The sequence below is a fragment of the Moschus berezovskii genome, chromosome 14 (genome assembly GCF_049115385.1).
Source record: "Moschus berezovskii isolate FMDL1 chromosome 14, NW_MosBer_1.0, whole genome shotgun sequence".
NCBI classification, from domain to species: domain Eukaryota; kingdom Metazoa; phylum Chordata; class Mammalia; order Artiodactyla; family Moschidae; genus Moschus; species Moschus berezovskii.
The window spans coordinates 34,741,030-34,753,669 of record NC_142473.1 but is presented as its reverse complement, the minus strand read 5'-3'; positions in this window follow the sequence as shown (position 1 = coordinate 34,753,669).

The window sequence follows — 12,640 nt, the reverse complement described above, 5'->3', positions numbered from 1 at the left end:
TGAAGTCTCCCTCAAAGTTGCAGGTTTCGTGTAGAAAGACCCTCTTTTTCTTTGATAGCAGCACTACCCACTGTCTCCTGGTAAGATTACACTTTCTTGCAGCAGCCCCTCCAAATAGTTTAACTTTATGTTGCTGCTGCTGCTGCTAAGTCACTTCAGTCTTGTCTGACACTGTGCAACCCCATAGACGGCAGCCCACCAGGCTCCGACGACAGCACAAATAGTCCCAACGAAAGATGACTCCAGTCATTGACAAAGAATTGCTTTCAGAGGGGTATGTAATTTTTTAAATACTCAACAGTTTAACTGGAGCATAGAGAGGATTCAAATGTGGGACACTGGACAGGACATCAGGGCCTTTGGTCTATACAGCTGCCTTTCCCAATGCACCTGTGAGGAAGGGAGAGAGAACAGATGGGGCCCAGAGCCTTCACCTAACCCTGGAGACAATCAGAGCAGGGAATCAGGCCTAGGTGGGCTTGAGCACCCCACCAGCATCCCTATATTTCCACCAGACTTCAGACCCTACAGAGATGGCTTTGTTTTGGACACAGGCAATCTGGCCCTCAATTGGCAATTACAGCTTCCAAAAGCTAAGGGACAAAAAATGCAGAGAATGTCAGAGCCCAAGGCGTCCCCTTCCCTAAGACTCTGTGATTTGCATGAACACTTTTGTTTGCTTATTTATCCTGTTGCTCCAAATTAGAAGTGAAAACCAGAACAAAGAAACAGGAGACTTTCCTCAGGATGGAATTACCTACGTAGCCTTGGGGTTTGATCTTGCCAAGACAATTTGGAGTGTGTTCCACTGTTGCAACACATCAAATAGCCTAAGGTTTCCTTTTCATCTGCTGGCTTCTAGGGCTCTGCAAAGTCCAATGCAGGAGGAGGAGGAACTGGCCCTTTCTGGGTTTCTGGGGTCAGTGTAAGTCTTCCCAGGCTGCCACGAGAAGATTCTCATACCAGGAAATTGTGCTGAGAGTCCTCATCCCAAGGGGGAGGAAGCCAGGAAACAGGAAAAGGAGGATGCTGGGGGAGGCTGCTGACCTGGGGCTGGAGTTTATCTCCCTTCAACCCAGCATCTTTTTATCCTCACCTAAGGCCTTTGAACTGTGGTGTTGGAGAAGACTCTTGAGAGTCCCTTGGACTGCAAGGAGATCCAACCAGTCCATTCTAGAGGAGATCAATCCTGGGTATTCATTGGAAGGACTTATGCTAAAGCTGAAACTCCAATACTTTGGCCACCTCATGCGACGAGTTGACTCACTGGAAAAGACTGATGCTGGGAGCGATTGGGGGTAGGAGGAGATGGGGACGACAGAGAATGAGGTGGCTGGATGGCATCACCGACTCGATGGACATGAGTTTGAGTGAACTCCGGGAGCTGGTGATGGACAGGGAGGCCTTTCGTGTTGTGGTTCATGGGGTCACTAAGAGTTGGACACAACTGAGAGACTGAACTGAACTGAACTGAAGGCCTTTGATCTTAAACCCTTCCTGCTCAGATGGGGCCTGGAGGGAGCAGAGAAAACTCATGGTATCCTGTCAGAAGACTGCTGATTAACGGTCCGCTCTTGGGTAGGGTGTTTCCATTCTCTGAGCCCCTGCTTTCTTCTCTGTGAAATGGGGATAATACCCCATTTAATCTCTTTCCATCGTGGTGGTGAGGATCCGATGAGATAATGTCCATTAAAAGCCTCATGAGGTGCTAAATGTTTTTCAAAAAGGTTTCCAAGGTGTGTGTGTGTCTGTGTCTGTGTCTCTGTGTGTGTACGTCTGTGTATCACATGTGATCCGCTGGGGAAGAGGGAAGCGCTGCCCCCCAAGTGTGTCATTCCACGATTCCTTTATAAATTGCTATCCCTGGGGACTGGAGACATCAGAGGAGCTCAAATACCTTCTGGTGGAGATTAATCAGGGTAAGAAGAGGATCGGGAGGAAAGGCAACCTTTGAAGTAACTATGTTCTACCAACCCTGCCGTCAGAAAGGAAAGTGAGAGACCAGAGATAGCACTCGGCTTTGACACCCAGCGACGGAGGTCGAGGGCAGGGCCTGTGTCTAGAAGGTGCACTTGGAAAGGAGCTCTTCCAGCTCATTGCCTTGCCTTGGATGAACTTCCTGTAACCTCTCATCCCTGTTCTAAGGTGCCCAAGAAGAGCAGACAGTCCCCCACCACCACCACTCTCAGCTAGGTTTCTGATAAGGAGAGAACTGAATCCAATTCCACAAGGATTTCTCCAGCCTCTCCTACAAGTGCTTCCCATTTTTATGCTGCTCTCCAGTTGACAAAACTCTTTCACGTCAACTACCTCATTTTGACTCTCACTGTAACACTGAAAGTCAAGGAGCAGAAAAATTCAGTTCAGTCGCTCAGTCATGTCCGACTCTTTGTGACCCCATGGACCACAGCACGCCAGGCCTCCCTGTCCATCGCCAACTCCCGGAGTTTACTCAAACTCATGTCCATTGAGTCGGTGATGCCAAGCAATGATCTCATCCTCTGTTGTCCCCTTCTTCTCCTGCCCTCAATCTTTCCCAGCATCAGGGTCTTGTCCAAGGAGTCAGCTCTTTGCATCAGGTGGCCAAAGTATTAGAGTTTCAGCTTCAACATCAGTCCTTCCAATGAACACTCAGGACTGATCTCCTTTAGGGTGGACTGGTTGGATCTCCTTGTCCAAGGGACTCTCAAGAGTCTTCTCCAGCACCACAGTTCAAAAGCATCAATTCTTCGGCGATCAGCTTTCTTCACAGTCCAACTCTCACATCCATACATGACCCCTGGAAAAACCATAGCCTTGACTAGATGGACCTTTGTTGGCAAAGTAATGTCTCTGCTTTTTAATAAGCTGTGTAGGTTGGTCAAAACTTCTCTTTCAAGGAGTAAGCGTCTTTTAATTTCATGGCTGCAGTCACTGTCTGCAGTGATTTTGGAGCTCAAAAATATAAAGTCTGTCACTGTTTCCCCTGTTTCCCCATCTATTTGCCATGAAGTGATGGGACCAGATGCCATGATCTTCGTTTTCTGAATGTTGAATTTTAAGCCAACTTTTAAACTCTCCTCTTTTACTTTCATCAAGAGACTCTTTAATTCTTGTTTTCTGCCATATAAATTAGTATCCTTAATTTCCCAGAAAAAGAAAATGAGGATCAAGAGTTAAATGATCATCTGAAAGGCACCCAGCTTGTAAAAGCAAGGCTAGAACCCACATGGACACTTCTGACTACTGCTGGGGTCCTCAGGACCTCCACTCCTTCCCAGGGCTTACGAAGCTCATAATGATCCATACTCATCTCTGTCTACTGCGAAGGCTTCCCTAAGGGGAAAGGGGTTATGCTCATTTCCTCTTTGACCTCCTCACATGCTCTCCTTTGATTGCTGTTATCCCTTTACTCCCTGAGGACTCTGCTCATCTTTGCATCTTCAGCATCTAGCATAGAGCCTGACACATAATCCACATCTGTACTGAAAAGAACAGGCATTTAAGTAGGGAAATGATGGAAACAGCCCAAGTGGCCCACAGTAGTGGAGAAATAGTTAAATAAAACCATGCTTCATCTTCTAGATGAAATATTATACAACTATTAAAAATTACACTGATAAAAAAATTAGTATTGACTTGAAAATAATGTTATCTGAAAACCTCAAATACAACACTGCACATACATTATGGTCATAGCTATAGAGAAGGATACAAAAAACAACTCTTAAAAATCATGCAAGGAATAGGAAGTTGAAGCAGTGGGTATTTCTCTTCCTTCCATCTTTCCATAATCTCCAGGCTTCCTGTAATAGACATGCATTATTTTTATAATGAGTAAAGCAGCAACAAAAATGGTAATCAATAGCTGTGGAGCTATTAAGGGAATTCTTAATTGCTTTCACAGTTCACAACTCCAGGTTCAAGTGACTTACTTCTCTCGTGCTGAAAATTTTCTAATAGGATGAAAGAGCCATTGTCTAAAAATCTGGAGAACTCCTGGAGGCTGGGAAGACTTCCAGGTGATAGGCAATCTATTGTGTTTCACCCAATTTTAGAAAAAAAATTGGTGGTCATTAAGAGCTTTGCCTCAGGTTCACCAAGAATGAAGCATCCCAAATTCACTTCATTTTCCCCTTGGATGGGGTTACTAGACTGGTAGATCAGGAGATTGTTGCCGACATAATGTGTATCGATTCTGCAGTATATTTGACAAAGCCTCCCCTGTCCTTATGAACAAGGTGGAGAAATCTGGGCTAGAAGACGGAACTGCAAGGTGGACTTAAAGGAAATTGAGCAACAGATGCAAACATTGATGTTTAATGGATTCGAGGCTATTCTAGAACAGGTATGGCAATTTGTGACAGCTCTACAACTGTTGCCACCCTCCACCTCCAGGCTGGCACTGATAATCAACCGCATCCCTCTTTTTCTCAGAATCCAGATGGGGCTTCATAATCCTTCTCAACAGAGGGCACTAAGCTGCCATTAGCCAAGGGCAGAGCAAACATGCCAGTGGAAATCTATTAGCCAAGCTTGATGTTTAAGGAAGTCTCAGGTACATGCTTCAGGTACATACTCAATCCTATTCAGCATGTTTATCAAAGATTTAGAAGGAAAATCTAGAAATTTTCAATTTCTCATGTGTACAATTGACAAAGACTTAAAGTTGGGAGGGAAAGAGGATAGAGTGAAAATTTTAAACTTTCCAACCAGATTATAATATGGAATAGAACCCAAGGCATGATTTTAAAATAGCACATATAATCCTATACTTGAAGTTTAAAAGTGAAATAAAAGAACAGAACATGATGGTATGACTTGATAGCAGTTCATGAGATGGGGTAATGAAGGGGACACACCTGAGATGCTAGCTGACCATAAACTCAACCTGAGCCATAGAAGCATAGTTGGGTTGTTGATAATCAATACAATCTTAGGCTTTGTTAATGGAACTACAGGGCCTAGAATACAAGAGGTAAAGAGGACCTAGATTCATCTAGAGCCAGAGTAGAAACTTGACAGACCCTAAGCACCGGTCCCATTACTTCATGGTAAATAGATGGGGAAATAGTGACTGACTTTATTTTGGGGGGGCTCCAAAATCACTGCAGATGGTGATTGCAGCCATGAAATTAAAAAATGCTTACTCCTTGGAAGGAAAGTTATGACCAACCAAAACAGCATATTAAAAAAGCAGAGACGTTACTTTGTCAACAAAGGTCCATTTAGTAAAGGCTATGGTTTTTCCAGTGGTCATGTATGGATGTGAGAGTTGGACTATAAAGAAAGCTGAGTACCGAAGAATTGATGCTTTTGAACTGTGGTGTTGGAGAAGACTCTTGAGAGTCCCTTGGACTGCAAGGAGATCCAACCAGTCCATTCTAAAGGAAATCAATCTGGGTGTTCATTGGAAGGACTGATGTTGAAGCTGAAACTCCAATACTTTGGCCACCTGATGCGAAGAGCTGACTCATTTGAAAAGACCCTGATGCTGAGAAAGATTGAGTTCAGGAGGAGAAGGGGATGACAGAGGATGAGATGGTTGGATGGTATCACTGACTCAACGGACATGAGTTTGGGTGGACTCTGGGAGTGGTGATGGACAGGGAGGCCTGGCGTGCTGTGGTTCATGGGGTTGCAAAGACTCGGACACGACTGAGTGACTGAAGCACCAAACATAATGACGTGCCCACTACCTGCACAACTCTCCCATGTAACCCACATCAATAGTAAACCATAAAATGAGAGTAGGTAAAGTTTAGAAAAATCTACTTTTCCCCATAGAAACTGTTTTGATTCTATTTGAAATGTAAAATATCATATGAGGGGGACTTTGCTGGTGGTCCCGTGGTGAAGACTTCGAGCTCCCAATGCAGAGGGCCCAGGTTTGATCCCTGGTCAGGGAAACAGAGTCCCCTTTCCACAACAAAGACCCAGGACAGCCCAATAAATAAATACCAGAAAAAAAAAGTTCATATTAGAAAAAGTTGGAACTTTTTTGCCTTGCTTTGTCATAAGGATTTGGTTGGTTTGTATGTTGGATACACTGGTGCACTCAATCAGCCCCGGGAGTCCCATTTCAAGATGGACTTTGCTGTACCAGGATCTAGATCTCATTTGTCCCTCCTGTCTTCCAAAACATCCCATGGCTCCCTTGTGCATACGGAACAGAAAGCAATCTCTTTAGTCTGGAAACACTCAAAGCCTACCAAGTCCTGAAAAAGGAGGCTGTTTCTTAAAAATCAAAATGAGACACATGATTTAAAAGCCAAAAGTACCAAAAGGTTCGTAAAGAAATACAGAAGTCTCTGGTTTTACCCCTCTCAACAACTTCAGTCCTGTTATTCAGGGCCTACCATTTTTATCTTTTTCATTGATTTATTCTGGTAATTACTTTCGTATCTCTAAATAATAAGCTTTTACTGATGTATCTGGTTTTGTGAACTTTACACATTATCTACTGATTTCTTGTGATGGTGGTTGGGTGTTTATTTTATTACAAAACCTCCACTTCCCCTTCCCTCATTCCTCTACTATTAGTATTTTGGGGGAAAAAGTCAATAAATAATGTTTATTGCTTTCTTATGGAAATTTTGTTTACTGTCTCATCAAATTAGTTGCACGTTTTTTGTATAGCTTTTCATTTTCTCTAGAGTTTCTAATTCCTTTCTTTTTGTCATGCTTTATTTGCCTTTGTAGAATTCCTCATGGTTTTTATTTTCCAATGTTTCATCACATCAAGGATTTTATAAATCTCTCTTTGTTTTTCCTGAAAACGTCTTCCCAGAAACGTCAGTCCTTCTGTTCTAGTCTGGACTAGTTGCCCTTTGGATGACCAAGACTGCGATCATTCCTGGAATTATCCCTTGCTGCCTTCTTGGGCTAAATTCAATGTCTTCCTCAACACATATCTTCCTCTCTTGATTTATTTCGTTTTTCAAGAGCACACCCTCAAGTAAATTCCCAAGAAACAGTGCATGAGAAATAAATGATCTGAGTCCTCTGTGCCTGAAAATATATTTGCTTTGCTGTTGTACTCAATTAGGTATAGGATTCTCAATTTCCAGGTTGAAAATTATTCTTCAGATCTTTGAAGGCTTTCTCCAACATCTTCTTTCTTGTATCCAGTGTCAAAGATGAAAAAGGTGAAACTAGTCTGGTTCTAGCTCTTCGTAGATGAGCTGTCCACACCCCCTCTTATCTGTATCATCCTTTCCATCACCCCATTTTTCTTCAGCTGTAGTTTTCTCAATTTTCACTCATTTTCTTGAACCTCCATAGAACCACTCAATCTGAATATTCCTTTAAAGTCTGAGAAATTTTTGGTAGTGTTTTGGACATTTTCTTCCCTCTATTTTCTCTTCTTTCTGGGATCCTCTTAACCAGATGAGGGATCACCTGGATTGATCCACTATGTCTTTATTTTTTCTTTCACATTTTGTTTCTTTACATTCTCTTTCAGGAATATTTCCTTGACCTTATCTTTGTAACTTTATATTAATTTTTTTTTAATTTAAGAAATATTTTATATATATATATAAATTTTCAAGAACAGGATGCTATGAAAAAAGGAACAATCAAAACACAAAAGATCTCTTAATTTCCCTGAGGATCTAATTAGAGTCTTTTTAGTGTTTGCTTTTTCATTATCTTCCGTGGTCTGAATTATCTTCTTCGGGGATCAGTTTTTCCGTTGTTGTTGTTGCTTTTTTAAACTCTCACGTATTGGGGATTCTTGGATATCTTTTCATATAAAAGTATGAGAGGATAAAAATCCACTTGGCAGATACGTGTTTGTGAGCCAGACTGGCTGGCTGATGGACTTCATTCTTGGGGAGATTTTGCTGTGAGCCAGCTGTTTTCCTGGGAGTTAGCTAAGTGTCAGAAGAAAGCAGGATCTTTGTTTTAGAGTTATTTGATTCCTTTTTAGAAGAAATTCTTTTCTTTTTTGGTCTAGGGTTAGAGAAATATGGCTGCCAGGAATTCTATACAATGTGGGGGTGGGCTGTTTCTGTTTGGTACATGGATTTTCAATTGGCTTCCTTAACTCAGCTCCAAATATCACCTACATTCTCTGCTGTCCCTTACATCTGAGATCAAAACCTGCTTCCCTGGGCTGGTTGCCTGCATTCTCTGTAACAGCACACCTTTTCCTAGCTTCATCAGTGACCGTTTCACCATCGGCTCTCTTTAAGACATTTAAAGACATCTCCCTTGCTGATACGCCTTCTCTCTTTCTTTTTGTTACAAGCCTTCTTTCTTTCTTCTCCCTCTTCTTTTTCTCTTTCTCCTCCTGCTCCTCCTCCTTTGTAGTCTTCTTCTAAATTATTACAAAATGTCAAAATATTCCTATTCTTTTCTCCTCAGTCCTATTAAATCATTCATTCAGAACATTTTGCTATATTGCTTCCTACTTTGTAAAAAAGTGATAGATTCAGTTGATATTTACCCTTAACTCATCCTATGTCCCTACCTCCCCAATTGTAGCCACTGTTTGACTTTGGTATTTTTCACTCTTTTGCAAGTTTTTATACTTTTGCTACCTATATGTGATATACAACATAAACTTTTGCATTGAGTGTCTTGTGTTTTTATATAAAGCTATCACTGTATGCCTATCAACTTTCCATTACTTCTTTCAATATTTCTTGAGACCTATCAGTGTTGTATATGTAGCTTTACTGCTGTATAGTGCTTAATTATTCAATCATTCTCTCATTAATGAAAGGTTAGATTGTTTCCAATTTCTCACTGTTACATACAGTGCTAATCTGAACATTCTTGCAACTTTTCCTTGAGCACAGGTGCAAAAATTCCTCTAGTCATGTATGCTGTGTCATAGTATACATGCTTCTTCAACTTTACTACGTAATGGCAGATTGTTTTCCAAAGTAGACATCAATTTATCCTCCCACATCGGCAGCATTAGAGGGTTTTCTTGTTTCATATATTTGCTAGTAGTCCATACTGTCAACAAACCAGATTTGCTAAACTCAGTTCAGTTCAGTTCAGTCGCTCAGTCATGTCCGACTCTCCGCGACCCCATGAATCACAGCACGCCAGGCCTCCCGGTCCATCACCAACTCCCAGAGTTCACTCAAACTCATGTCCATCACCAACTCCCGGAGTTCACTCAAACTCATGTCCATCACCAACTCCCGGAGTTCACTCAAACTCATGTCCATCACCAACTCCCGGAGTTCACTCAAACTCATGTCCATCGGGTCGGTGATGCCATCCAGCCATCTCATTCTCCGTCGTCCCCTTCTCCTCCCGCCCCCGACCTTTCCCAGCATCAGAGTCTCTTCCAGTGAGTCAACTCGTCGCATGAGGTGGCCAGAGTATTGCAGTTTCAGCTTTAGCATCAGTCCCTCCAATGAACACCCAGGATTGATCTCATTTAGAATGGACTGGTTGGATCTCCTTGCAGTATAAGGGACTCTCAAGAGTCTTCTCCAACACCACAGTTCAAAAGCATCGATTCTTCGGCGATCAGCTTTCTTCACAGTCCAACTCTCACATCCATACATGACCACGGTGTGAAATAGAATCTTTTAATTTGCATTTGATTGTAACAATGAAGTTAGGCATGTTTTATTGGCATTCAGGTTTCCTCTTCTGCGGATTCAATGTACATAACTTTTGCCCAATTTTCTACTGGGTTATCTTTGATTACCTTGATAATCCTGGTATTTTCTACTTTGGTTACCTTGGAGATTTATAGAAGACTTTATATCTGGCATAACGCGGGAGTTCTCAGAAATGTGGGGTTTAGAGACCCACCCTGGACCCACTGGACCAGAGGCTCCGTTTGAACAAGACTTGGGTGATCTGATTGCACATTTAAGTTGAGAAGCACTGATGCAGAACAGCTTCTCTGTCTCTTGAATGTTCAGTAGAAATTCCCTGTGAAGCCACCAAGGATGATTCTTTGTTAGAGCTACTGTTGTTGATGTAGGTAAATGTATACTTATTCAACTACTTTGGTGATTATAGGCCCCTCCTGATTTTTAATTCTCTTTAAGTTTTAGTACGGAGAAGGCAATGGCAAGCCACTCCAGTACTCTTGCCTAGAAAATCCCATGGATGGAGGGGCCTGGTAGGCTGCAGTCCGTGGGGTCGCTAAGGGTCGGACACGACTGAGCGACTTCACTTTCGCTTTTCACTTTCACACATTGGAGAAGGAAATGGCAACCCACTCCAGTGTTCTTGCCTGGAGAATCCCAGGGATGGGGGAGCCTGGTGGGCTTCCGTCTGTGGGGTCACACAGAGTCGGACACGACTGAAGTGACTTAGCAGCAGCAAGTTTTAGTAAGTTACTTTTTCCTGGAAAACTGCATTTATCTACGGTTCTTAGTGTATTTATAAAAATATGTTCGCATTAATTTCATTGTTTTAAAATTCTATATTGTAACAAGTTACACTTTTCCCCATCTCTAATACTTTTTATTTGTGTGTCCTTCCCCATCTCATTCTTACATCAATCCTGCCAGAGATTTTTCTGTTTTTCAAAGGACCAGATTATGGTTTTATCGAATTCTTCTCTTACAGCATTTTCTATTTCATTATTTTCTGTCTTTATGATCTTCTTCTTCCTACCTTTTTGGGATTACTTTGACTTCATTTTTTCAACTTGTTAAGTTGAAGTCAGCTCATTTACTTTTTAATCTTTCTTTTTCATGATTTAAACATTTAAAGCTATAAATTTCCCTCTAATTACCACTGTAGTTGTATCTTACATGTTTTGATATGTCATATTTTTATTATCTTTTAGGTCTAAATGTTTTCTAATTTCCATTGTTACTTCTTCTTTGACCCATGAGTTATTTCAAAGTGTGTTTTAAAATGTATGACTATGGAATATACTTAAAAGATTTTTTAAATGTATTTCTAACTTAATTACACTGTGGATTGAGAACATGATCTTTATAATGTTAGTTCCTTTGTGTTTGTTGTGACTTGCTTTTGGATACCATAAATGGTTTATATTTGTAGACGTGTCATCCGTATTTGAAAAGAATGTACATTCTTCAAACCTTTTGTCCTTATCCATTTTTATTTGCTTAATATGTCAATTGCTGACAGCTGTGTTACAAGTGTCATTATGATTTTAGATATGCAAATTTCTCCTTGGAATTTTGTCAATTTTGACTTTATATATTTTAAGGCAGAGGACGACATGGTTGGATGGCATCACTGACTCAATGGAAATGAACTTGGGCAAACTCTGGGAGATAATGAGGGACAGGGAGGCCTGGCATGCTACAGTCCAAGGGCTTGCAAATAGTCAGACACGACTTAATGACTGAACAACAATAGCAACAACATTTTAAGACTATTTAATTAGCTTCATGCAAATTTAGAATTTCTATACATTTCTGGCAAGTGCTTCCTTTTAATGTTGTATGGTGTCCAGCTCTATTCTTAACATTAAAAGCTATATTGATATGCAACAAAAAACGCCTCCACCAGTGTTCTTTGAGTTGGTGTGTGACTGGGGTATCTTTTTCCAATTTTTTGTGTTGAACTTTTCTGTGTCCTTTCTTTTAAGACATATTTCTTATAAGCAACACAAAGCTTTTTAAAAAATCTAATCTGTCAATCTTTGTTTGAACAAGTGAGTTTAGTCAGTTTACATGCTTATGATTATGTATACATTAGATTTAATGCTACCACTTTATTTTGTGCTTCTTTCACTTAAACTGTATCCAGCTACTATGTCTGTATTACAATTTTTCCCATAACTTAGTGATATAAAGCAGACATTTATTATGCCCACAGATTCTGCAGGTCAGAAACTGGGTGGGGCATAGCTCCTCCACATTTGGATTCTCATCTAGAAGACTTGAAGGTGGGATTCGTCTCAAAATTCGCCCACTCACATGTCTGGGTGTTGATGCCAGCTTGTCTGCTGAGACATTAGCTAGATCTATCAGTCCAAATAAACTACCCATAGTCACTTTGTATGGCTGGAAGTCTGTCATAATATGGTGGCCAAGGGCAAGAATCTTGAAAGAGAGTGCCAGGTGGAAGCCGTATTCCCTTTTATGAGCTAGTCTCAGAAATCACACAGCATTACTTCCACCACATTCTAATTGTCAAGATAATAACAAGGTCCTGCCCAGGATCAAGGGGAGAAAGATCAGACTGTCTGTTGGTGGGGAGTTTAGCGAGATTCTGGAAGAGCGTGTGGGATTAAAATTATTGCTGTTGACATTTTCAGAAAATACAATCTACCATACTTTGCTTTTTTAATTTGATTCATTTTCTTCTTCTTGCCTCCTATTGAAAACATCAAGGCTTGTAAAAAATTATTCTCTTATTCTACTGACGGTCTTGGAAGTCATACTCTATTTCAACTTTTTAGAGTATGTACCTGTAAAATCTTTTTGAATCTATATGTAACATAAAATTCTAATTTGATTGGTGTCCCTGTTTTCTTCTCAAATAAAATAAGGATCTCAAAATGCCTCATTTTAACTCCTATCACTCCTTTTCCAAAGTATAGAGTCTGTGGTTCATATTTTAATTTCACTTCTATTCATACCCTCAATTATTCATTATTATTTTGTGTTTGGTCTTTTTTTGTGTGTTTAAATAGCAGCCAAGACATGTTTCAGTTTACCGTATTTTTACTATATCTTTGTTATGCTTTTTT